Source organism: Nipponia nippon, unplaced genomic scaffold, assembly GCF_047370975.1.
Source record: "Nipponia nippon isolate SJK-2023a ecotype South Korea unplaced genomic scaffold, ASM4737097v1 scaffold_1, whole genome shotgun sequence".
In the NCBI taxonomy this organism is placed as follows: Eukaryota; Metazoa; Chordata; class Aves; order Pelecaniformes; family Threskiornithidae; genus Nipponia; species Nipponia nippon.
In genome coordinates, this window is record NW_028262290.1 from 153,208,417 (window position 1) to 153,232,081 (window position 23,665).

The following is a 23,665-nucleotide window of genomic DNA, read 5'->3' on the forward strand; positions in this document are numbered from 1 at the left end:
ATTTGCCAAAACAGGTGAATCACAGAATGCATTTTTTCATGCACTGGTGAAAAAAAAATGGAAAAGAGCTGATTATTCTGCTTCTCCATGTATGACTTGTATATATAGAGAGAATGCTGGCAAAGAAGAGGAAGTATTTTTTCAGGTGCTTAATACATCACAGAAATAACAAATTGAGGAAATTACTCACATTAGTAAGCTTTTGCATGCTTGGCACCACATACTTTACTATGCTTAAAGTTTTTTATTCTCAGGTGACCAAAGAATGAAATTTATACTGCTCCTCTTGATAACATTACAAAGTTGGCCTTTGTTTTCCTTGCAGCCTGAGCCTTACACAATTATTGTCAATGAAGCACTAATGAAACTGTAATCTTTTATTCTCTGTGTTCGGTTTGTATCAAAAGCTGCTAGTGATGGAAGGAGTTTAGAAATGTTTATGCCTGCTGAATAAGGTTGCATGAAAATGCCCCTTTCAGCAGACAAAGGGAAAGAAATTGGACCACTCTGCAGGTACTCCAAAAGCCTCAGCCTTGTCTGAAACACAAATTCGATGCCATCATGGGGAAGGTGCTCTAGGTATGGATACAATCAACAGCAACCTTTACAAGCCCCATATAAAAAACTGTGCTGTTGTACAAAATGTGCTCCCATTATTTGGCATTTTGAAAGAAGTTTTATTTTTCCTAAGCTATATCAACAAGGTCAGTGATCCAGAGCTCAACTAATCCTTATTTTCATGTTTATGGGGCTCCTGGGTGCCAACATTTTTTAGTTCTAATGTTTAATATTTATTCATGTTGCTTAATCACTAAGGAAATTCCCATTAGAGGGGGAGGCAAAAAAACTGTTAGATCATTTTTGTCTAAACTTCAGCACTCTGAGAATCATTTCTAAAGCTAGTAGTCTATGGAGAGGGATTCTCTGATATGATATGTTCAATTCCACCTGCAGTTTAAGAAATACTTACTCATTGGCCAGATTATCATTAAATCTTGTACAGGGTGTACAGCGTAAAACTATCTGAGTTTTCAGGGGCCATAATGAGTAAAAAAATATATATTTTGAGGAAACTAGTTCTTTGAAAATTCAAGCTGAATTAGAAAAATGTAACATCTACCAAAAACTGTGAAAAATTTCAGAATATCGACTACTTCATAGCTTCTCACAAAATCACTGAGCGTTTTAAGCTGATTAGATTCCTCCCCAAACTCAGTGAAATACATATTTTTTTTTACAAGAAAACTTACTAAAATTAAAAATTGGGTTGACCTAAGGCAGGTGTTCTGTTTTGGTTTAGCAATTTGGCCACCAAAGTGAAAATAATAATTTATTCTCATGGCTTTAAAAACTCTCATTCTTGCACCACTCTCCAAGGTTTTTTAGAATAGCCCTTTGCCTCATGTGAGATACCTTGTAACATAACAAACAAATAAAAAAATTAATGCACAGAATTCATGCTTTAGTTCCATTCCTAATGACAAAGTTCTCCAGATGTGAAATGGAGACAAGCCACTATTTGTACCAGAACTTCAATTTCTCATGCAGAGGGACTGACAAGTCTCTATGTCTGAAATCCCAGATGGTTTCTCCGGAGCTATGACTTGCACTAAGCTTAAACAAGAGGAAAGCAGAAAAAAAGTTTAAATTGCAGGGTTTTTATTCCCAGTGGAATAACTGTAATAGAAATAACAACAATGATAAATTAGATTCTCTTGGTGCCATGTTTGGCATTGGCTGAACATATCCTCTAGAGATGCCAGTTACAGTATGGTATTTACATCATGTTGTAGTGCAGAAAGAAGTTGATACATTTTCTTTAGAAACTAAGTTCTTTTCAACATACCTATATAGGTTATTGATATCTTTTGCTCAGACATCTTCCCAGACTCGTCCATGGTGGGGCCTAACTTGCAAAGACCTCATTATTAAAGACTCATTACTGCTAGGCCTGGAACCCTCTTCCAATCTCTTCTTACTGCGATGCCCCCAGTCACTACTTGAGAGTTCAAACTTACTTCCAAGCCAGAGCTTTACACCTGTCAACTAGATCCACTTGAGGGCAGACCTCACTCTCTACCAGTCTTCCTCACTCCATCCAAGCTTTTTTTTTTCTTCATTCTTGTTATGACTTCACTGATAAGTCTCTTTGTAACTATCTCTTCTAAAAGGTATGCAAGGTAAAGTGTGATGTATCCCCCGTTACACTGCTCTAAAGAGAGGTAGATGGTGTTGCTGCACTTATGATGGTTTAGTAGGTTTTCCTTTACTTTCAGCCCCCTGTACTTTCCTAGGAGTGGAGCAGGAAGAACTGTGTCCTTCATATGGCCCTAGGTTGGGTGGTGACTGCTCCTTACAGGTCCCCGTATTCTTTGGCTGCCATTTTAGAAATTTCACTTTGTGGTTTCTATCATGGTTTCTATTATAGGGGGAAACTGTTGCAAAGGGATTAGTGAAGGATTTGTGTGGGATAGAAAGAGGGGGAGAATAAACTGTTTTCCTTATCTTACGAAGAGCAGGTCAGGTGCAGTGAAGCAATAGTCTGGAGTTTCCAAAAGAAAGGTAGAGTAGGGTGTAGTCCTTTTCTGTGCCTTGAAGCTCCAGAGCAATTTTATCTTGCCAAAGCATGATACTCTCAGTTGTGCCTACACAGCATGACTGAGCCCTGACATTCAAAGTTGCTCTAAGCAGGGAGTCTGTCCTTGTTTGATATGTTAAATGTTGTGCCCTCTGTATTCTTCCATAAATATTTGACCAAGTTTTAAATGGGAAATACTTTGTGAACCAGAGAAAAAAAAGATATGAAAATACCAGCAAGAAACAAGGAGGAGTTTAGACTGGAAGTCTGCACAGCTAGGATTTATGAAATGTGGTTAATAATACTTTGTCATGTACGAACATGTTGTTGACTGACTGGCCTCCCTGGATCTGAGTAATATTCTGTTTATATCAGATACTACTGTTCCTGGGAGCCGGGGAGAGTGCCTTTCTGTAGTCAGTGTGAAAAATAAAACATGCCAAATAATTACAGTAATGATGCAAAGAGCTGGGGATACGATGTAAAATTTCATATTAAATCAAAGTCAAAAGTGCCTCTTGGCCTGGACCGCTAATGCTTGCTGCAACCGTAAAATTTGGCTGCAATTGTGCAATACAATACTGGTGAGAAAATGCAAAGATTATTACCATGCTCTCTTAAAAGACAAATCCTAAAGCTAGACAACCAAGGTATGTAAAGCAATGACAATTTATTTCCTAACCAGCAGAGAAACACAAAACTATAGGGAAAAAAAAACCTCCCAGACCCCTATGGTTATAAAAAGGAGAGACACATATTTATGTAAATGGTGGAGAAATCCTAAAAGGTTTCACCTGGCAAATGTCCCAAAAGAGGAGGGCCCAGAAACCATTTTTCCTTGTCTGCCTTTTGGCAGGAGGTTTGCTGGCTTTCGTTTTGTTCCATGGAGATTATACTTCTTCGTTTTAGTGGAGGCCACAAGGCAACCCTGGTGATAAAAACAAACAAATGCCAACCTCATCGTCTTGATGTACCCCACAAGGCGCACACAAATTAGTAATCAGAGTAATGAGTTCAAGATCCCCAGGGTCCCTCTGACCTTTCTGTCCCCCTTTTCTGGCCTCTCCTATGGTTCAGACAGCTAGAGTCCAAGTTTTCTCCCCTCCCTCATCCACTCACTTTGCAACACATAAAAAAATTGCCCAAAAAAGTAGTTACATTTCCTCCCAAAGCCAATGACCTTACAAAATAGACTTAAAAATATAGAAAGCTTGCCTGTTGCTGATGTTTCTTGCCTTTTCTAAGCCTACGCATGTGCACATTCAGGCATACATGGTGCTTTCTGGATGACAGAATGATCCTGAAGGACACACAGGTTTTCAGGAAGAGCGTGGTAGCTTCAGGCAGAAACTATCTACAGCTGTACTCCCTCCATCACCTCTTCTCTGCTTTGCCTGAAATGATTGTGTTACTGTCGCAGTAAATCTAGACAGTTGATGTACATAACAAAAAAAAAGGGGTTTTTTCCTGATAAAGTTGAGTTAATTAAAGTTTGTGCTTTACTGAACCATTTACAGTTACAGAACTCTTATAGACATCTTGTTGCTGGTGTGATTGCTGTCTAAAACTGTCCCTCTTAACAGTCTGTTTCTTGCCTTAAACGTGCAATATCACTTTAAAGGAAAATACTTGTCTATTATCTTGACAATACATCCTCTTGAGTCCAGAAGTGCTTGTCAACCTCCCAGTAATACACTAGGATATACCTTTTTATCTGTACTTGCTTCAACAGTATATGGCATAATTGAAACATATGGAGTTGATATTTGATAGTGGTTGTGGAGGGGCATGTGAACCTACTGTGAAATACTGTATCAGCTAAATACAGTGTGCCAAAAATAATGTAATTTTGTATAGCTAGATATCAGTAGTATAAACACTGAAAGGTGCAACTGCTGAATCTCCTCCCTGGTTTACTCTGCAACTCTCACTTGCATGAGTAATATTTGCTGATGTGTACTCTCTTTCTAGATCTACCAGGAATTTGATATGAAAGTTGCTGTGATGAGCTGATAACGACAGGCTTAGCAGAACAGTATAAACTGAAGTAATTGGATCATCAGCATTTTGTTTTTATATTATTATTGATAAAGACTGATTAGAAGAGGAATGTGCTTTGAGTTATTCACACACACTATGTGCAGAGATCAATATTTATCCTTTTTAGTGTATATACTGGGTTGCCTAATTGTCTACAGACACAAACAACCACACTTTGATTTTTCTTATAAGAATAGAAAGGGCCTTTGAGGAAAAAAATTTGAGAGGCCAAAGATGTTGTAGTTGGTCACATCCAGAGACTAGTGGTCAACAGCTCAATATCCGGATGGACCCAAGTGACAAGTGGTATCCCTCTGGGGTCTGTACTGGGACGAGTATGGTTTAATGTCTTCATCAATGACATAGTGGGATCAACTGCACCCTCAGCAAGTTTGCAGATGACACCCAGCTGAGGGGTGCGGTTGATATGCATGAGGGACAGGATGCCGTTCGGAGAGACCTGGAAAAGCTTGAGAAGTGGACCCATGTGTACCTCATGAGGTTCAGCAAGGCCAAGTGCAAGATCCTGTACTTGGGTCAGGGCAACCCCTAGTATCAATACAGGCTGGGGGATGAAGTGATTGAGAGCAACCCTGCCAAGAAGGACTTGGGGGTACTGGTGGATGAAAAGCTGGACATGAGCCAGCAATGTGTGCTTGCAGCCCAGAAAGCCAACCGTATCCTGGACTGCATCAAAAGCAGCGTGGCCAGCAAGTCAAGGGAGGTGATTCTGCCCCTCTACTCTGCTCTGGTGAGACCCCACCTGCAGTACTGCGTCCAGCTCTGGAGTTCTCAGCACAGGAAAGACATGGACCTGTTGGAGAGGGTCCAGAGGAGGGCCACAGAAATGATCAGAAGGATGGAACATCTCTCTTATGAAGACAGGCTGAGAGAGCTGGGGTTGTTTAGCCTGGAGGAAAGAAGGCTCTGGGGAGACCTTATTGCAGCCTTTCAGTACTTAAAAGGGGCTTATAAGAAAGACGGGGACAGACTTTTTAGTAGGACTTGTAGTGATAGGACAAGGGGTAATGATTTTAAACTAAAAGAGGGTAGATTCAGACTATAAGGAAGATCTTTTTTTACAATGCGGGTGGTGAAATACTGGAACAGGCTGCACAGAGAGGTGGTAGATGCCCCATCCCTGGAAGTGTTCAAGCTCAGGTTGGATGGGGCTCTGAGCAACCTGGTCTAGTGGAAGATTTCCCTGCCCATGGCAGGGGGCTTTGAACTAGATGATCTTTAAGGTCCCTTCCAACCCAAAACATTATATGATTATATGATTATATAATTCTAGTTCAAACAGACATTTCTGACTGAGTCACTGGCTGTGTCTACATTCACCTGTAATGTGGCATTATAAGAACAGATACGTAAAGTGAAATAGAGGGTGCAAAGGATACACGTCCACACCACGGATTTTGTGGGGATTTATTTCAAACCAGTTTTAACCTGAACTGGGGGACTGAATCCCCTTCAGGTGTGATTACGTGTGATTCTGGAGCACACCTTCACATTTGGTTTTATCCCCAAAGAATCCAGATTGCTATCACTGATGGGACCACTCACTGATATGAACCATGGTTTTCAACCATTTGCTTCAAAACCACACTATTCATCTGAACTAAAACAATAATTGGACACACCCATGAAGAGGTATATAGTATAGCAACATATATACATATGAACATATATACATATGATTGTCCTGCTCTACTCTGCACTGGTGCGGCCTCATCTTGAGTACTGTGTGCAGTTTTGGGCGCCACAGTACAAAAAGGATACGAAGCTACGAGAGAGTGTCCAGAGGAGAGCCATGAAGATAGTGAAGGGTTTAGAGAGGAAGCCGTGTGAGGAGCGGCTGAAGTCACTTGGTCTGTTCAGCCTGGAGAAGACTGAGGGGAGACCTCATCGCAGTCTACAGCTTCCTCACAAGGGAAGGAGGAGGGGCAGGTGCTGATCTCTTCTCCCTGATGACCAATGATAGGACCCGAGGGAACAGCAGGAAGGTATGCCAGGGGAGGTTTAGGTTGGACATTAGGAAAAGGTTCTTCACCCAAAGGGTGGTGGAGCACTGGAACAGGCTCCCCCGGGAGGTAGCCATGGTGCCAAGCCTGACAACATTCAAGAAGCATTTGGACAACGCCCTCAGACACATGGTGGGAATTTTGGGGTTGTCCTGTGCAGGGACAGGAGTTGGACTCGATCATCCTTGTGGGTCCCTTCCAACTCAGGATATTCTATGATTCTATGATTCTATGTTGTATATATAGCAATACAGAGTATGTGCACACTACACATTTATGCTGTGCCTGACCTTGGGCTTATATCCTGATGAGCCTTGTGGCCCACTGTGTTTGGCCTAGGACGCTGCTTTTATTTGTGCTGTCTTCTTGCTGAGACTGAATTTGGTTTGTGGAGGACCTGTGAAATCATTGTTCCAGTAGAGAAGAATGACATCTAACAGATATGTTTCAACCACAGGTTGAAACACAACTTACCCAACCAAGCAGACACCCATTTCATCTGACAGGCAGCAATTAGCCCCATAACCTCTTAATGGTCAGCTGGTTGCAATTTTTGTGTGGTTCATTGTTGGACTCCAGGTGGGAAAGACCTCAGGCTTCCTGTGGGGAATGGGCTGCCTTCTGACATCTTACTCTTAGATTTTCCACGGATGTCCAGAGAGAGTCAGAGGAGGCACTAGAGCAAAAGCAAAGGGATTTAGTCAATCACCCATAAGTGTGGACCTATGTATGCAACTAAATTACAGAACAAATATACCGAAAATAAAAGAAAACTTCCTTGAGACTTCTCTCTCCCTTCCAAACTTTTGTCAGCACTGGTTAACCTGTCAAAACTGGGAAAGTTTCAGTAACTAAAAGGAAGAGCATTCAAAATGTAGGATCTATTTCAACCACCACTTTCATTTTGACCTTTGACAAATAATCTCAGCTTACTTCTACTGTTACTATTCTATTTATTAATTTTATTTAAAATAAATTAATACCAAACTTTGCTACTCCCCAGCAGAGAACTTTTATGATACAGGCTGTATGACAAAAGATGTCATATGTATATCCAGATCTTTTTGTCTTCTACAGAATCTCCCTCTGTAGCTGGTAAAATGCTCCCCAAATAATAATAGTGTAATGCACACAAAGAGTTAAGACTCCAGCATCGGTAAATAATTCAACATCCCACTAAACATCTGAAGCTATGCTTTATCACAAACTTACTGTATATTGCTACTGTGGAGATTTTTAATGTAGCAGATGTGGTTAATTATTAGAGGAAGCTGCAGAATTTTATATGAAGTTTTGGCAGTCTGCTAAATTAAATTAATGGTTTTCTGATTAACTGGCTGCAGTTAATCAATTGGATAAGACTTCAGGGAGTCTATAAAAGAAAGCTGGATTTGAGAGGGTTTATATTAATCATGATGGGAGAACTACAGCTGCTGCTCATTTCTGTTATAATGGATGATGATCAGTAATTTAGGAATAACCTAGTTGTTGAAACAGGAGAGGGAAAATATGAACTTATGTCTACTATATATTACCTGAACTTTCATATTATCTTAAATATTTGTAATTCTTGTAAAAAAAAAAAAGGAAAGAAAGGAAAAAGAGGTTCTGTTAATTGTAGTAAAAATTCTGGTAGTAATAAAAAAAAATTACTATTTGTAAGTGGTACTTCGGCCTACGTGCATGATATTGTCTTGCTATTCAAATTATAGATGGGTTGAAATATCTTAAAAAAAACCTATAATATTTAATCTACCTCCAAAACTGCCTATTGAGAACAAAACTTTCAGAAAAGTTATATTTATTTAAGGTTCCCATTTGTTTTGTAAGGATAGGCAGGATATTTTCAAAAATACTGCAGAATATTATACAGAAGATTGGTCTTGCACCTAAACACCAAAACCTCATCCAAATATGTTTTTATTTCTATTTCACATTTTTCCAGATTTGAGACAGTTTGTATTTTAAGTCTTACTTTAACGGCTGTTTTCTAAACTAACTGAAAAATATTTCTGTAGAACTACATATAGCAGAACACTGTTGCTTTCACAGAGCATTTTGCTTCAATATCAGAACACACGTAGGATGAAATGCACTCCTCCCATCATAAATCTTCATTATCAAAACATTTTGTTTTGAGATCGCCCTCAAAGACTGAAGCAATAAGTTTTATGTCCTTACTTAGAAGGTGAGCTGTGTTATGTGGGGACTGCAACTCTGTGGGTGTTTGTACAAGACCTGTGCTGGGGACAGTTTTGATTTCCATAAAAAAAGGCTGCCTTTTAGATCTCTTTCCAATGCCTCTGTCACAGTTTATGCAGCACCTTTGCATCTGTGTGCTTAGATGTTGAGGGTGATCCATTATTCGACCCATCCCATTAATTCCCCCAGCTCCAGTTAACTTGGTGAGCTACCTGGTGATAACACCTCTTTAGATTATGTTTGTAGGCATATTATGGAGTCAAACCATTGAAATAGGTCAGTGCTTTATTATAGACTCTGTTTCAAGCTAAGAAACATCTCATTAGTACATTAATGCTCATTAGCAGAAGTGAACCAGACAATGTAGATCCTGAGTGCTAAGTTGAGGGGCAGTCAGTGATTTAGCTGGATGCATGTCAGGAATGATAGGATTCACCGAGTATTGCTGCTGCATATCAAAAAGTGCCTATAGCCAAAAGTCTTAGAGTAAAAGTTCAAAATTCACTAGAAGACGGTGAGAAAAGGTTAGTTTTTCTATTTTTCTATTGGGAAAAAGTTACTAAATATTGTATAGAGGTCAAAAGCTTGCAAATCAATAGTTCACTTTTAAAACAGTACAAACATGGGGAAAAGCCAGGGGACAGATCAGAAAAAATGATTACTGTGTTCACTATGAAGGGGTAAGTGGTCTGGCTTTACCAGGTTCAATGGGTCTAGTATATAAGACATGCCATTTAACTAGCAAAGAACAAAAAGGGTGATCCAGCCCTTTTGCAACTTAAATAGAACATCAACCTTATCCATCTGATTGTCAGTCTGGAGAGTAACATATGCCTTCAAGTTAATAGCAAAACATAACAATTTAATGTAATAGATCTACATAAAACCCAGTGTTCACTTTTTAACTTCACAAGAGAAAAGGATGGAACCTGTGGTGAGCCAGGAAAAGTCCCAGTGCAATCAAGGACCTTGCATCAATATAGCACTGATGTAGGAGTTCGGTTAAATAGGATTGGAAAAGGCAATTGTTTTTCATACAAGCATGGTCCAAAGTATTCAGATAATGCTTTGCTGGCATCCTCAATTGACTGTATTTTGTGCTGGTTTTGTTCTGGTTTTCAGTCTTCCCATTGTGATTTGAATCACTGACAGACATTGGGAAAAGCTGAATGAGACAGAGAGCTATTGGTTGGACAGCTATTCTAGAGTAAAATCATCTCCCATTCAAACCAGAGATCAGTTCTTTCTGCTACTGCGGACTTCCTTTGTAAAAACAAAAAACTCACCTTGACTCCTTCTGCCTCAGGTTTGCACACTGAAGCTGGAGGCCCTATTGCCTATTTGCCTTACAAGGCAATTAAAGGCATTAGATTACAAATACTGTCAGGTGCTGAATGCTATAGCAAAGAGGACTTAAGACATAGACAGTACATCACAACAGCAAGGTATTTTGTGCTAGAATGAAGGAAATTTTTTTTTCCTCCTCTAAATAAAAAATTGACTCAGAAGGGATTATTTTTACAGATTAAAAAGGTTTCTCCTTTCTTTGCTTAAAAACACATTAGTGTTTTATATTACTGGTTCCTATAGAACTTAGAGATTTCATCTGTAAAGCAGCTAGGGTCCGGTTTCCTTAAATTTAAATTTTTTGTTTACAGAACAATCAGGTGATCAGGCCCAGTCAGCATGGATTTATGAAAGGCAGGTCCTGCTTGACTAACCTGATCTCCTATGACAAGGTGACCCGCTTAGTGGATGAGGGGAAGGCTGTGGATGTTGTCTACCTAGACTTTAGTAAGGCCTTTGACACAGTTTCCCACAACATTCTCCTGGAGAAACTGCCTGCTCATGGCTTGGACGGGTGTGCTCTTTGCTGAGTAAAGAACTGTCTGGCCAGGCCCAAAGACTGGTGGTGAATGGAGTTAAATACAGTTGGTGGCCAGAAACAAGTGGTGTTCCCCAGGGCTCGGCACTGGGGCCAGTTCTCTTTAATATCTTCATCAATGATCTGGACGAGGGGATCAAGTGCACCCTCAGTAAGTTTGCAGACAACACCAAGTTGGGTGGGAGTGTTGATCTGCTGGAGGATAGGAAGGCTCTGCAGAGGGATCTGGACAAGCTGGATCGATGGGCCAAGGCCAACTGTATGAGGTTCAACAAGGCTAAGTGCCGGGTCCTGCACTTGGTTCACAACAACCCCAGGCAATGCTACAGGCTTGGGGAAGAGTGGCTGGAGAGCTGCTTGGTGGAAAAGGACCTGGGGGTGCTGGTTGACAGCCATCTGAATATGAGCCAGCAGTGTGTCCAGGTGGCCAAGAGGGCCAATGACATCCTGGCTTGTATCTGGAATAGTGTGGGCAGCAGGACTAGGGAAGTGATTGTCCTCCTGTACTTGGGACTGGTGAGGCTGCACCTTGGATACTGTGTTCAGTTTTGGGCCCCTCACTACAAGAAGGACAGTGAGGTGCTGGAATGCATCCAAAGAAGGGCAACGAAGCTGGTGAACAGTCTAGAGCATAAGTCTTATGAGGAGCAGCTGAGGGAGCTGCAGTTGTTTAGCCTGGAGAAGAGGAGGCTGAGGGGAGACCTTATTGCTCTCTACAACTACCTGAAAGGAGGCTGTAGTGAGGTGGGGATTGGTCTCTTCTCCCAAGTAACAAATGATAGAAGAAGAATAAAAGGCCTCAAGTTGCTCCAGGGGAGGTTTAGATTGGCTGTTAGGAAAAATGTGTTCACTGAAAGGGTTGTCAAGCATTGGAACAGGTTGCCCAGGGAAATGGCTAAGTCCCCATCCCTGGAGGTATTTAAAAGATGGATAGATGTGCTTGAGGATATGGTTTAGTCCTGGACTTGGCAGTGCTAGGTTAATGGTTGGACTTGATGATCCTAAAGGTCTTTTCCAACCTAAACAGCTATGATTCTATGATTCTAAATCTGAAACCAGATTCATAGCTGCTGCTACCAGAGAAAATACCTCCCTTGACTGCTAAAGAAACACATATCCTTTTGTTGTTGGAGGATGTGGCCCACGAAACTGGATCAGGGGTTTATGTGGATCCCATGTAACAGGAAGGGTGACCAGAACACATACCCCATGCAAAGTAATTGCATTCTAGAGAAAGCCAGAGTGCATCCCATCACCAAAAGCAGTATTGCGTCTTGGTTAGAGCTTCCACACCTTGGCCAGCAGCGAACATTTAACTCCTGTTGCTTACCTCAAGGGTGGGTACTCTAATTACCGAGCTAGTGGGTGGGGGAATCCAGGGAGGAGGGGACCAGTTTTTACTTTGCTAAAAAAAATTTTTGCTAATGAAAATTTCCTTCATCCTACACCTAAATAATTTGGGGCAAGCAAAAGCATTGCCATTTCTGATCTCTACTTGGAAGTTACCTTGAGGGCACTCAGCATCTACAATGAATGAGCTCAAGAGCACAATAGATTAGGCAATGTGCTTCAGTCTCTGTAACAGAAAGTATTTATACTGGCCAAAATGTTCCCTTTTCTCTCTGCTTAGCTGGTGGTCCTATCAAATGCCTTTGATTGCCAGCTCTAGAGCCGTCAGTTCAGGAAAGACATGGACCTGTTGGAGTGGGTCCAGAGGAGGGCCATGAAGATGATTGAAGACCTCTTGTATGAGGAAAGGCTGAGAGAGCTGGGGTTCAAGTGCATTGGGAAAATGCACTTGAGAACACATCCCCAGTCAGCCCGGTAGGTACTAGTTTGTGAGTTGACAAGATTTGACAGGTGCCCAGTGTTCAAGAACATTAGATTTAGTGGTGAATATGTTCAGAAATAGAGTTCTAAGCAAAAAGAAATGTGGTGACAACGTGGGTGCCTATTAACCTCAGCTCAAATATTAGGCAGTTACATCTGAGAGCAGGAGTTTTGATAAACTCCTTTTGATGAGGTTTGCGGATTTGATTCTAGGTTCACTGATAGTGTTGCATATTTGCTAATGTAGTATAGTACGAACATGTTATACTTAAAGATATATGTAACATATGCAATGCTGGTACTATATACTATCAACAATATTACATATAAGGACATAGATATAGATATAGATATACATGTATAGCTATAGAAGCCAAAAAGGCAGAGATCCAAAGATAGTAGCCAAGCACATCTGGTCAAATAGTTTGACAAATTTAGATAAGCATAGTGAAAATAATCAAAACAATTTATGTATGTGTCAGCTCATGGATGCACTTGAATCAGCCAGCGTATAGGGCAACTGAACTCTAACGCTACCTTTTGTTTCTGCAGAGTAATCATTTGTTTCAAATCAATCATATTTAACCACTGAAGAGGTATTAGTATGAACAGATGGAAATGTGGGATTAACAGGCTAGCAAAAAGACTTGAAACAGGGAACTGATTGTTCTTCTAGTGAAGAAATGAGAGCTTATGGTCAAGCTACTTTTATACTTAGACACAGTGGATTATATTTCAATAAAATTAACATGGAAATGACAGAAGATTTCTTCTTTTTTCTTTCTTTTTTTCTTTACCAGAGAAGAAATTAACTATTTTCACAAACTAGCAAAGGAAATACTGGGCCATTCATATTTTCATGTATAAAAAAAATCAAGGCTGGATGCTTCCCTGACATTGCCTTTAATCAAAGAGAGAGAACTGGGTCTGCTACAGGGTGACGTTGTATGGCAGACTTGGTATAATGATCCTTTCTGGCCTTAGAAGTCCTTGAATTTGTCATCTACTTTTTTTTTTTCCTTGAATTCCCTAATAAGCTAGAACTTCTCACTCTTTAGTGAAACAGGAGAAAGCCTGAAGCTCTGGGCTCTTTTGACATGAAATTAACACACAGGCTTATTTCTGTGGCTCCTGTATGAGATAATCCTTTTTTAGCCACAGTTCTGAGACAAAATGCTCACTTGTCTAATTGCTAGAGCATTTACCCTAGAGATGCTGGTTCAGATTCCCTCATGCGAAACTGATAATAACCTCAGTTTCACAGTGCAAGCAAGTGTACTAGCCGCTAACCTATAGAAATAAAAGAGGAGAAATTCAGCTTCCCGGTTTTTATGAGAGAACACTGACCAGTCATACTAACTCTTGGTGAATCTAGGTGAAGTCAAAAACATTCCTTCAACTCCAGACAATAACAACTCTTTTCCAAAGATCACCCTGTTCTTATAAGAAATCTAAGATTATTATTGTTTTTTAAAGCAGCTTTTGTGAACCACATTTTTAGGGCAAATCTGCATGGCCAGATAGGTGGAGAGAAGCTCCTTTTCTCACATCCCAATTTGATGAGACATTTGCTAGCTCTGGTACAGGACATAAATACCTGTCTTAGAGACATCTTCTTCAGAAAGACAGAAATGAGGGGCACAGCTAGCATGCTGTCCCTTCTCAGGGTGGGGAAAGGCTGGCTTTTTTCTGTCCGCATGTATTCACATATACATCTGCTTAGATATCTAACTCTCCTCATCCATCACATATGGAAAACCTCTGCTTATTTTGGCACCGTAGATTCCATTCTGCCATGGTGGTAGAACTTCTAAAAGTTAGATCTTAAAATTTTCTCTATTAAATAGCTGGAATTCTTGTGAAGAAGCAGGGTTAGCTTCTCAATGAAGGGAAAGGGGCTACTCGGTTCCCTCTCAGAAGCAGGATTCTGATGAGCAGTTGTGTTTGGGGTCATGGGTGAATGCTCTTCACAGAATAATAATGGCAAGATATTTGCTACGTTGTGAAAAATTAGGTGTACAGCACAGGATGGGACTGGTTCAGTAAAATTCCAGCCTAGTGTATGTCAGAAAAGAGGAAAGGACAGATCTCAGCAGGATTTCTGTAACTTAGCCAGATTTCATTAAATTAACTGATGGATAACTTCTAAGTGATCAATTTAGCCAGTTTGTTAAAAGCAATTCATTACCAGCAGAAAGCGTATAATGTCAAAATTTCTACAGGCAATTTAGGTGAAATTCTTTACAACTGTGCAGTCGTGCACAAATCAGTGTTCTTGCAAAGAGCCAAACTGTGCCATTCAAGGGAAGTGTGTGCCAGCACAGGGGCTTCGGCTGGACAGTGGAAAGGTCTTCTGATACTGCAGCCAATTGCTTTCCAGCACAGAAGGAAAAGTCGACCTGTTGCTGCTTATGACTCCTGATCAGGATTCACCTTGGGGGAGGCTATGACTACATGTTATCCTGGATTCCAGAGTGAGCTTAAAAATTTGTTCCACACATATATTCTTTTTTCTGGGATGTCCAGGCTAACTAACATTTTCAAAAGTCTTCTTTCTACTTTAAATCCTTTTCTCCTGAATTTAAGCTATCAGGAAAGGAAGGTAGTCATGACAGAACATAATTTGTTACTCTGTGGTATTTTTCACAGAAGGAGTATATTTTTATTGCATTGTTCTTTGACACATTGTTCCTCCAAAGTCCATGTAGACAAAGTAAAGAAGGCTTAGTGTTGTAAAATGTTGATCAGTCTTTCCTCTGTGAAGTAGATGAAGCTATCTATTTGAATAAGGACTGCTTGTAGGGTCTACTCCTGAACATGTATATTCTCTATCTTCAGTTCACAGTTTGACTGCAGAGTAATGGTTACTTCTTGAGCAAAAGGCTTTTAAGGATTGAAATTTGTTTCAATGCGGAAAAGACCAGTTAGAATCCTTGAGTTTTCCAAACAAAGAAAACTTTTTACTTTCCTTCATTTTCCAGCTTTGACTATGTATTCTTCCTTAATGTTAACTTGTTCTAGCAAGCAGTGTTTCTTGCCTGAAAGAAAGCCTTGCTCTGTTTCTAGGGTTACCAGAGGAATATTTGAAAAAAAAAAAAAAAAAAAGAAAAACAAAAGTAGCAAACAGCAGACCAGACCAGTACTCAAAAGTTTCCAGGTCTGTTTTGCAATACAGAACCCAAGGGTTTTTGATAGGGTCTAAATTTGGCAAAATCAGCTTTCCCATCCCTCCCTAACTTTATTTTTCTGTCCTCTAACTATTTTTACTCCAAGTTTCTCTCTGTCTCTGTGGGCATAGAGAAAAGATCTATGGATAGGAGTCTGGGAATAGGATAAGAAAAATAAAACTTCCTGCAAAAATTTAATGTTGTTATGCTGAAAGCAAAACCAAGAACATAACACTGGAAATGAGTATATATCATCACAAATGTATGGGGACTATATAATCCATTAATTCATGTTAATGAATAGGTCAAATATGTTGTCTAACTCACAGAAAAAACAAGAGACTGTGGTCTCATCTGCATTTCTTTAGCACATGTAATGTTTTGCTGCCATGCATGAGTTCAATGGGAAATGAGTAAGGATCTTATTCTGGTGTAGAAGTAATAAAGCTGATGTCAGCTGTTTCAGGTAGCTTCAATTACAGGTGTTCAGGGTGGCAAGTTTTATAGAGCTCATTTGTGGGCACCCACCATTTGATTCAAACCAAGTATATGAAGCTGAGGAAAGCAGTCACTTCTTTAAGAACTTCAGTGTGTAAGTCACACACATAGGCTTCCCCATTCCCTGTGACTGCAATGGAAAGCAGTAAGAGGCAGTTCAGATATTTAAATCAGGCACCTAACTAATGCCTAATTTAAACAACTTTGTTGCAATTCCTGGAGGCACCCACCTGTCTTCCATTATCATAAAGGAAAACTGAGGATCTGAATCTCTTCATTAAGGTGTAAAAATGAAGTTAGACAGGATCAATAATCCCCTTTTGCACTAGATTAGTACTTTGAAGATGTGTTTTTTGCTGGGCGCTATGGCTTCCTACAGTACTGTAGCAGTCAAGCTACTATGCAGTAATTGTTGGTTTCTTTAAAAAGGCTGTATCTTTTAAATAACATCATTATTGGCACTGGCATTTAAAAAATCCACCAAGTCTCATGTGATGATAAAAAAAGATGATGAAAATCCGAGTGGATGGCCACTTGCATAATGTTTCTTTGTCCAGCAGGACTGTACTTTAACTTCACTTGAATATAAAATGTACATAAATATCTGCAAGGCCTTAGGCTCTTCCATGTGGTTCTAAATGCAAATTAAGATTAAAATCTTCTTTGTGTGCTATCTTTTTATTTTATTGAAAGGATACATTCTGCATTTGTAACAAAATGAATGGTTTTCAGAATAAAGTTGGAGAAGTACTTTGTCTCTTCTCAGCAGTATGCTGATACTATGTTTTCCACATTATTTCTACAAATGTTTGGAAACATTAATTGGAAGAAATACATGTGTTTATTGCGTGAATTTGATTTACTACTTGAAAGTTTTTAGACTTCAAAAGAAATGTTATCAACAACTTTTACCTTCATACAAATTTAAAAATAGTTTCAACGGATGATGCAGATTTATTTAAAAAATTCTACTGACACTATGACTTCTTTAAAAATCATAGTTTTTTTCACTGAAAGATGCAGGAAATCCATCACTACTCAATATCTCTATAGGATTCTTGCTTGACTGGAGTCAAGTCTCCAGCTGCTGAGAGATTTAATAACACCCTGGCTATGATATCATCAAATAGCAAAACCTTCTGGACAGCTGGAACAATTTTTACACTAATGCTGTAATTAGATACATAGAATTGTCTTGGTACAGAAAATTACTTAAGGTTCAGACAAAATATAATATACCACTTACTAGCCAAAGGTCAAAGAACTTGCTTCCAAATCCACCAGCCTGTTCTTTAGAAGAATTGTCTGGGAACGCTGGGTCCTGGATAGTTTGACTGAAGAGATCATATGGGAAAGCAAAACTACAGTTTCCAACTGACATTATTTTTCTTATTGTGCCACCGTATTTATACCATAGGCCAGTAATTCAATGTTTTTTTCCTAGATGGAAATCTTTACCTTAGTTTGGATATTTGTGTGTTCATAACAGACACTTTAAGATACTGTTTTCTTTTTCTGGAAACAAATATAAATACTTCACAAGAAAATGCATGCAGAAACATGAGCTTGTGACCAGAAAGATTAAAAGCACATCTACATGTCTGGGATGATCATACCGATTTGATATCCAAACTCGCTCACTCCATAAGCTCTGTATCAAGTGAGCACAGGATGAGGCTCCTGCAAATAGGTCATGCTTCTCAAAGACTGCCATTTGGCCAATTTGGTTCATTAGTTATTGAATTATTGATAGTTCTTCATATACCTTTGATAAAAGTGTATTGATTCGGACTGATTAAAGGTGCCATTTTGGAATGTGAATTCTTTCAAGAGCAAAATGGTGTTTCATAGCACTATTATTGACAAAACTGAATTTGGCACAGAGATAAAAGTCTGAATCAGAAGTCCTTGAATGATTTGAAAAACTGAAGCTGTAAAACTTGGCAAAATTGTAAGTTTTTTAGGAATTAAATATGTAAGTGTTTGATAAAAGAGTGGGATCTAAATCTGTTCTTCTAAATTCAGAAGAACAGAGCTGCCTATGATGTTAGCCTGAGTTTTTAACCGCTACACTAATCAGAAAGGAAACTATTCAAGCTTTTTATGCACTGCAGTATTATTTTTACTTCATCAATAGCTACTTGAATGAATGTGAAATGAGTTAAAGTGATTTGGCTAGGATTCAGTAATGCATGGGAAATACTTAAGATGCAGTCAAGAAGGCTGCAATCAAAATTAATCCAAGTAAAATAAATACCCATCCCCCTAAGTAGCAGAAAATATAGTAGAATAGTGAGGAAGAATATGAGTGCAGATTAACAGGGAGCCCTTGAACTAGATAGTTAATTTCTTTGTACAAGCTGTTGTACTCAGGCTGCCAAATGAAGACTAAAATCTAGCAGCATTTTAAAATTAATCTTTGTTTCTCTCTGTATAGAGAAAAAACAACTCCCTCCCAAATTAGAAAAAGAAATCACTTTTCTAGAGGATAGAGAATAGGGAGATGGAATTGAAAGTGGTTGATTTCACAGGAGATGAATCAAAGAATAGCACCAAGAGAGGTGATTAATTAAGTTTAGAGGCAGTTAGGTATGTTTCTGAAGGATTGCACTGGGGAACAAAGTGAAATGACGATCTTAAGTATATAAAACACAGAAAATTTTGACAGATATCCTTTCTTTTACATTGCACGTAGCCTGGTGAATTTGTGACATTGTTCCTAACATGACGTGCAACATTTGGGGTTCAAGGAGATTCATCAAGTCTTCATCAATTTTTCATCAACCTCTTGAATCTGCTCTATCTCCCACATTCTATCCCATCATTGAGATCATCACAGATTCCTGAGTAAAGCCTGCCTTATTTGTGCCTCCCAGTGCCAGAGAAAATGCTTCTGAGAGACTGATTGACTGAGAAGAGATGGTGCCCCTGGACGTTAAAGGGAGAGTTTGTATATGGATATGAAGCTGGACATCCTGGGTGGAAACTCTGTGCCATAAACCCCAAGTATCATGGTTTGATATCTGACAGCTGCATAATATCCCAGCAGCTTTTTTGTCTCCCAGCCTACCAGCTGTCCAACTAAAAATGGAAAAGATTTATGTTCCCCAAAGACTAACTGATTGACAGGCAATGCAGGAAGGAGTAGTAGGGCCCCACTGTGACTGTGGCATTGCTAAAGCAATGAGAAGGAAAGTGGTGAGATCACAAGGATGCTCACTCTGCTGAGATCAGGGAGATTTCTCTTACCCAAAAGGTTGAGCTATGAATGCCCAGGCATGGAAGAGAGCTGGGCTATGATTTTTATTGAAATTAAAGAAGAAATGCACTACCCCAAAGGGTATATATTTTTCTGATTTGTAACACAGAGATACATGGTATAGTGGATTATATATGTTCACCATATAGCAAACAATCAGATATCACTTTGACACAGCGTATGTGTATATAGTTTCAGGAGGGTAAAAATATAAACTTGCTGGAGTCTCTGATTTCCCTAGGTAATAAAGTTATTCAGAGAATATTAGTTGACAGCTACACCCACTTGCAGTCATCAATTCTGCAAGGGCTCGTACGGAAGTTTAAAATGCCAGTATTCATCTCTTTCTCTCCCCTAAGTCTTCATTATAATGTATCTCACTATTTTTTAGAAACTTTCAGTCTACTTTTTGGCAGATGTGACAGGCGGCTGTAATATTGATACCATCAGTACTGTTCATCCTACTTCTTCTTCTCACAATGATTCTTAGCACATATTAATTAACAGAAATAGGAAAGGTGCAATCAATTTATTTAATGCAGTTAATTAAAAAGAACTTGCAAGCTGCTATCAGATAAAATTTGGTTTGTGCAATTGCAATTCTACGAATTTTAATGAAAACCTTTTCTTTTTTTTTTTTTTTTTAACATAAATGTGCTTCTCAAAGTTTTCTTTCATTAACCAAAATATTTTAGGGCACATAGGATGGAAATAGCTTGAAAAACATAGCTTGAAAAAATCTTATACAGCTTAGCAAAATATAAAGACACCCTATAAATGTAGGGCTTATGTTTTTTAAAGCTCAGTGTTAGGCAGGGGGAGGAGCAAGGAGGGAGGAAAGGCTTTGGATGCTTGTAAGAACTAGGTTGTCTTTTCGTTACATTTGCTCACCTATTAGTAATTATTAGTAACATTTTAAAATATGATTTATAAGATATGCTTATGAAATGTTACTTACCGTATGCACAAATATGCCACAAGTTAATTAAATCACATGCGTAATTTTAAATAATTGAGCTAAGTACAGCTGGAGAGTTCAGTGGGACTAGTAATGAAATCCTTAGCATAGTATTTAATTACCTCCTTGTGTGATCCAACGCAAGAAATTTGGCCTTACAAAGTGATCTAAAGGTCAGGAGATTCAGCCTGCATTAGATCAAAGACAGTGGCAGGCAGATCAAGAAATACAGCTAAAATATGGAGGTAGTTTATTAAAATGGATACTTTAGCTAATCTTGTGTGGTAGGGCTAGAAGAGGGAGAAAGATGTTTTCTGATGAAATCAAAGACCATTTGAGGGCTTTGCAGTTCACCTGCAAACAAAATGAGGTTGGAAGGATATACTTCTATCCACCTAAGAGGAAAAGCACCTTGGACTATGTGTTTGTCACAAGAGCTGCTTGAGGTTTCTGCTCATTTCTCTGTTGGGAAAAACATTTTGAAAAACTCTAGGTCCTGTTAAAAGATTCTTGTTTTGAAATTTGAATGGTCAGAACTAAAGTGACATGTTTCAAAATTGGAAAAACTTCATTGATTAAGTTAAGAGAAGACATGAGGAGTAGCAAATATTTTCTTAAATTCTGAATTTGATCCCAATGCTGAATGGGGATTGTCTCAAATTTAAGAAAAATATTGAGTGTTTGCTGCTTTCTGCAGGGACAGCAGCTTCCTAGATTCATACCCATTTGCAGAGCACTGCATTAATGCATCCTGTTGGATCACAGACCTTTATCTTCTCAGCTGTGGAAACTTTTCTCTTCTGTGAGAGTTAGCCTGTAAATTTCTCTTTGTCAATGAAGGAGCACTGACTTGGCTGAAGACATGACCATGAATTACTTGTTATCCAGTGAAGATTCTGCATAATGTTACAAACTGGAGGACAAGATCTTTTTCATCGAGGAAATATGTTCTCTAGTGTGCCTTATACTCTACTCATTACCTCCTTTCTACCATGATCTTTGTTTTGCTTATTCCAAGCTTCAGCCCGTTAATGTTCAACTCCAGTACAGTGGGAGTGAGTAGCAGGGCTGAAAGATAATCCTCATAGAAAAGTTATGAATAAGGATAATCATCACAGAAATGTTATGAATTTTTGCATTTCACTATTACAAGCAGGCAAAACTAAGGCAAATATATTTCTCTCTCTCCTATGTAATTCAGCAGATTCCTATAAGGCAAAAATTCTGTAATTGAAATTACACTTGTATTGTCCAGAAGGGGAGAGAACAGAGGCATTTATGTATTGTTTTTATCTCTGCTAGTGTCTCTACTTGCCGATAGCTCAATAGTTTCAAAACATAAGTAGATTTAAAACCATCATAAATAGAATTTCCATATACTTGTATGGTACTTAACTGTAAATACAATTTTCATATTAAAATCACAAAGGAAAAACAATGACTACTTTCTGGCACAACACACAGATATTCTTCAGTTCATGCCAATTACTTGTACCCAGTTTGTACACAGTGTCAGCATAGTGGTTCCGGAAGGATTTGAGAAACAATTGACAGAAGACAGAAAATGTATTTAAGTTCCCAGAAAAATCTACTGTCTCTGATAAAATTGTAAGAGAAATCTGGAAAGAAATTAGTACAGTTGTTATGGCAGAAGTAGAACAAAATCATGGATGAGAAGAGTTTGAATTTGTGCTGTGAAAAGCATGAGAAATTAATTCAGATGAAGACATATACTAGATATTTGAGAAGTCAGGAAATACTGTTTTCAATGGAGTAATTCTGAAAAGTGAAAGGCAAGTGAGAAGAAGGTAGAGATAGTGAAGTGGAAATTATGAATTCACAAGTGGGAGAAGAGGGAAAATAAGATTAGACGATAGCAGCCTTGTTTCCTTCTCTAAATTTTTAGATGGATCATTAAAATCAGATGAAATGGATCGTTAAAATATATCAAAATTTTTACTGGGTGTTTATTTCTACTTCTACAAAATGGAAGTTTCTAAAATTACCAGCGTCACCAATTTCTTTGGAACTGCTTGCTATAACTACATGTGTGTAAGTGGGTGCGTCTGTGATGAACGTGTTTGTATGCATGTACATGGATACTATGTTGCTGTATTGTGTGCATCGGTTTAACTGTACTGGAATTAGCAGAGCTAAGCTGGTTTATAACAGCAGAGAACATGGTCCATATATACATTGTACAATTATGATTTGTGTAATAACATAGTCTGCTTTAGGCATGTTTTAGCTTAGTAAGCTGTCCTGGTTTCAGCTGGGATAGCTGAATAATAAAAGCTATGAAAGTAAATGCAAAAGAGTATCGCCATTGCAGGCTTGGAACCACTGAAGGACTGTTATATTCCTTGCATCATAAATATCTACTATATACTTAAGCTAATCCCTTTGGATTGATGCAGTATGGCAAAATAAAAGGACCTTTTTGCATTTAGTCTAAAAACCTTAAATACCACGAAAAAATACAGCATTAATGTTGAATTTTCTGTTTTTAGAGTCAACAAGAGAATTGTGTAATTTAAGTCGTACATTTGTTTCTTAGAATTTATCCTGCTACTTTATTGCCTTTGGAAGCAATTTGGAAGTGTTGGGTGCATAATAGTCAATAAATCATATAAGGAAAGAAGAAAAGCATCTTTGTTCTTTAACAAACATGGTAGGGGCTGTAAAATGATGGCATTTTTTAAAGCAAACAAACAAAAAAACCCACCAGAAAAATAATTACAGATTCAGGATCTGATAGTGTCAAACTGCAATAAGGTTAAAGTAGTGAAAAATTATCCAAATATAACTGCCATAAACTGTTGATTTCAGAAACAGACCAGAGCCGTATTCACAACAGACTTCTTTCCCGTTGTCTTATCTTTACATTATGTTATGTCACTGATGAAATACAGCAGCCCATGCAACAGTCATCAGGAAAGCAACATTTTAATTGCAAGTAAATGCAAGTATGTTAAATCTAATCTCCAAAGAGCAAATATTTACCAAGAGTTTATGATCACAGATAGACTTGTAGAATAAACAAAGTGTACAGTATCTGCTTGTCTACATATGTATTTGACTTTTTTTATTTAAAAAGCATTAGACTACTGAATGCAAGTACAGCACTGGCTCAGTGCAAGCCTTCATTGCTCTCCAATCTTCCAATGCTAAGGACCACACACACAAAAATGTATTCTTGTAAGAGAGAAACATTTGTAAAAGAG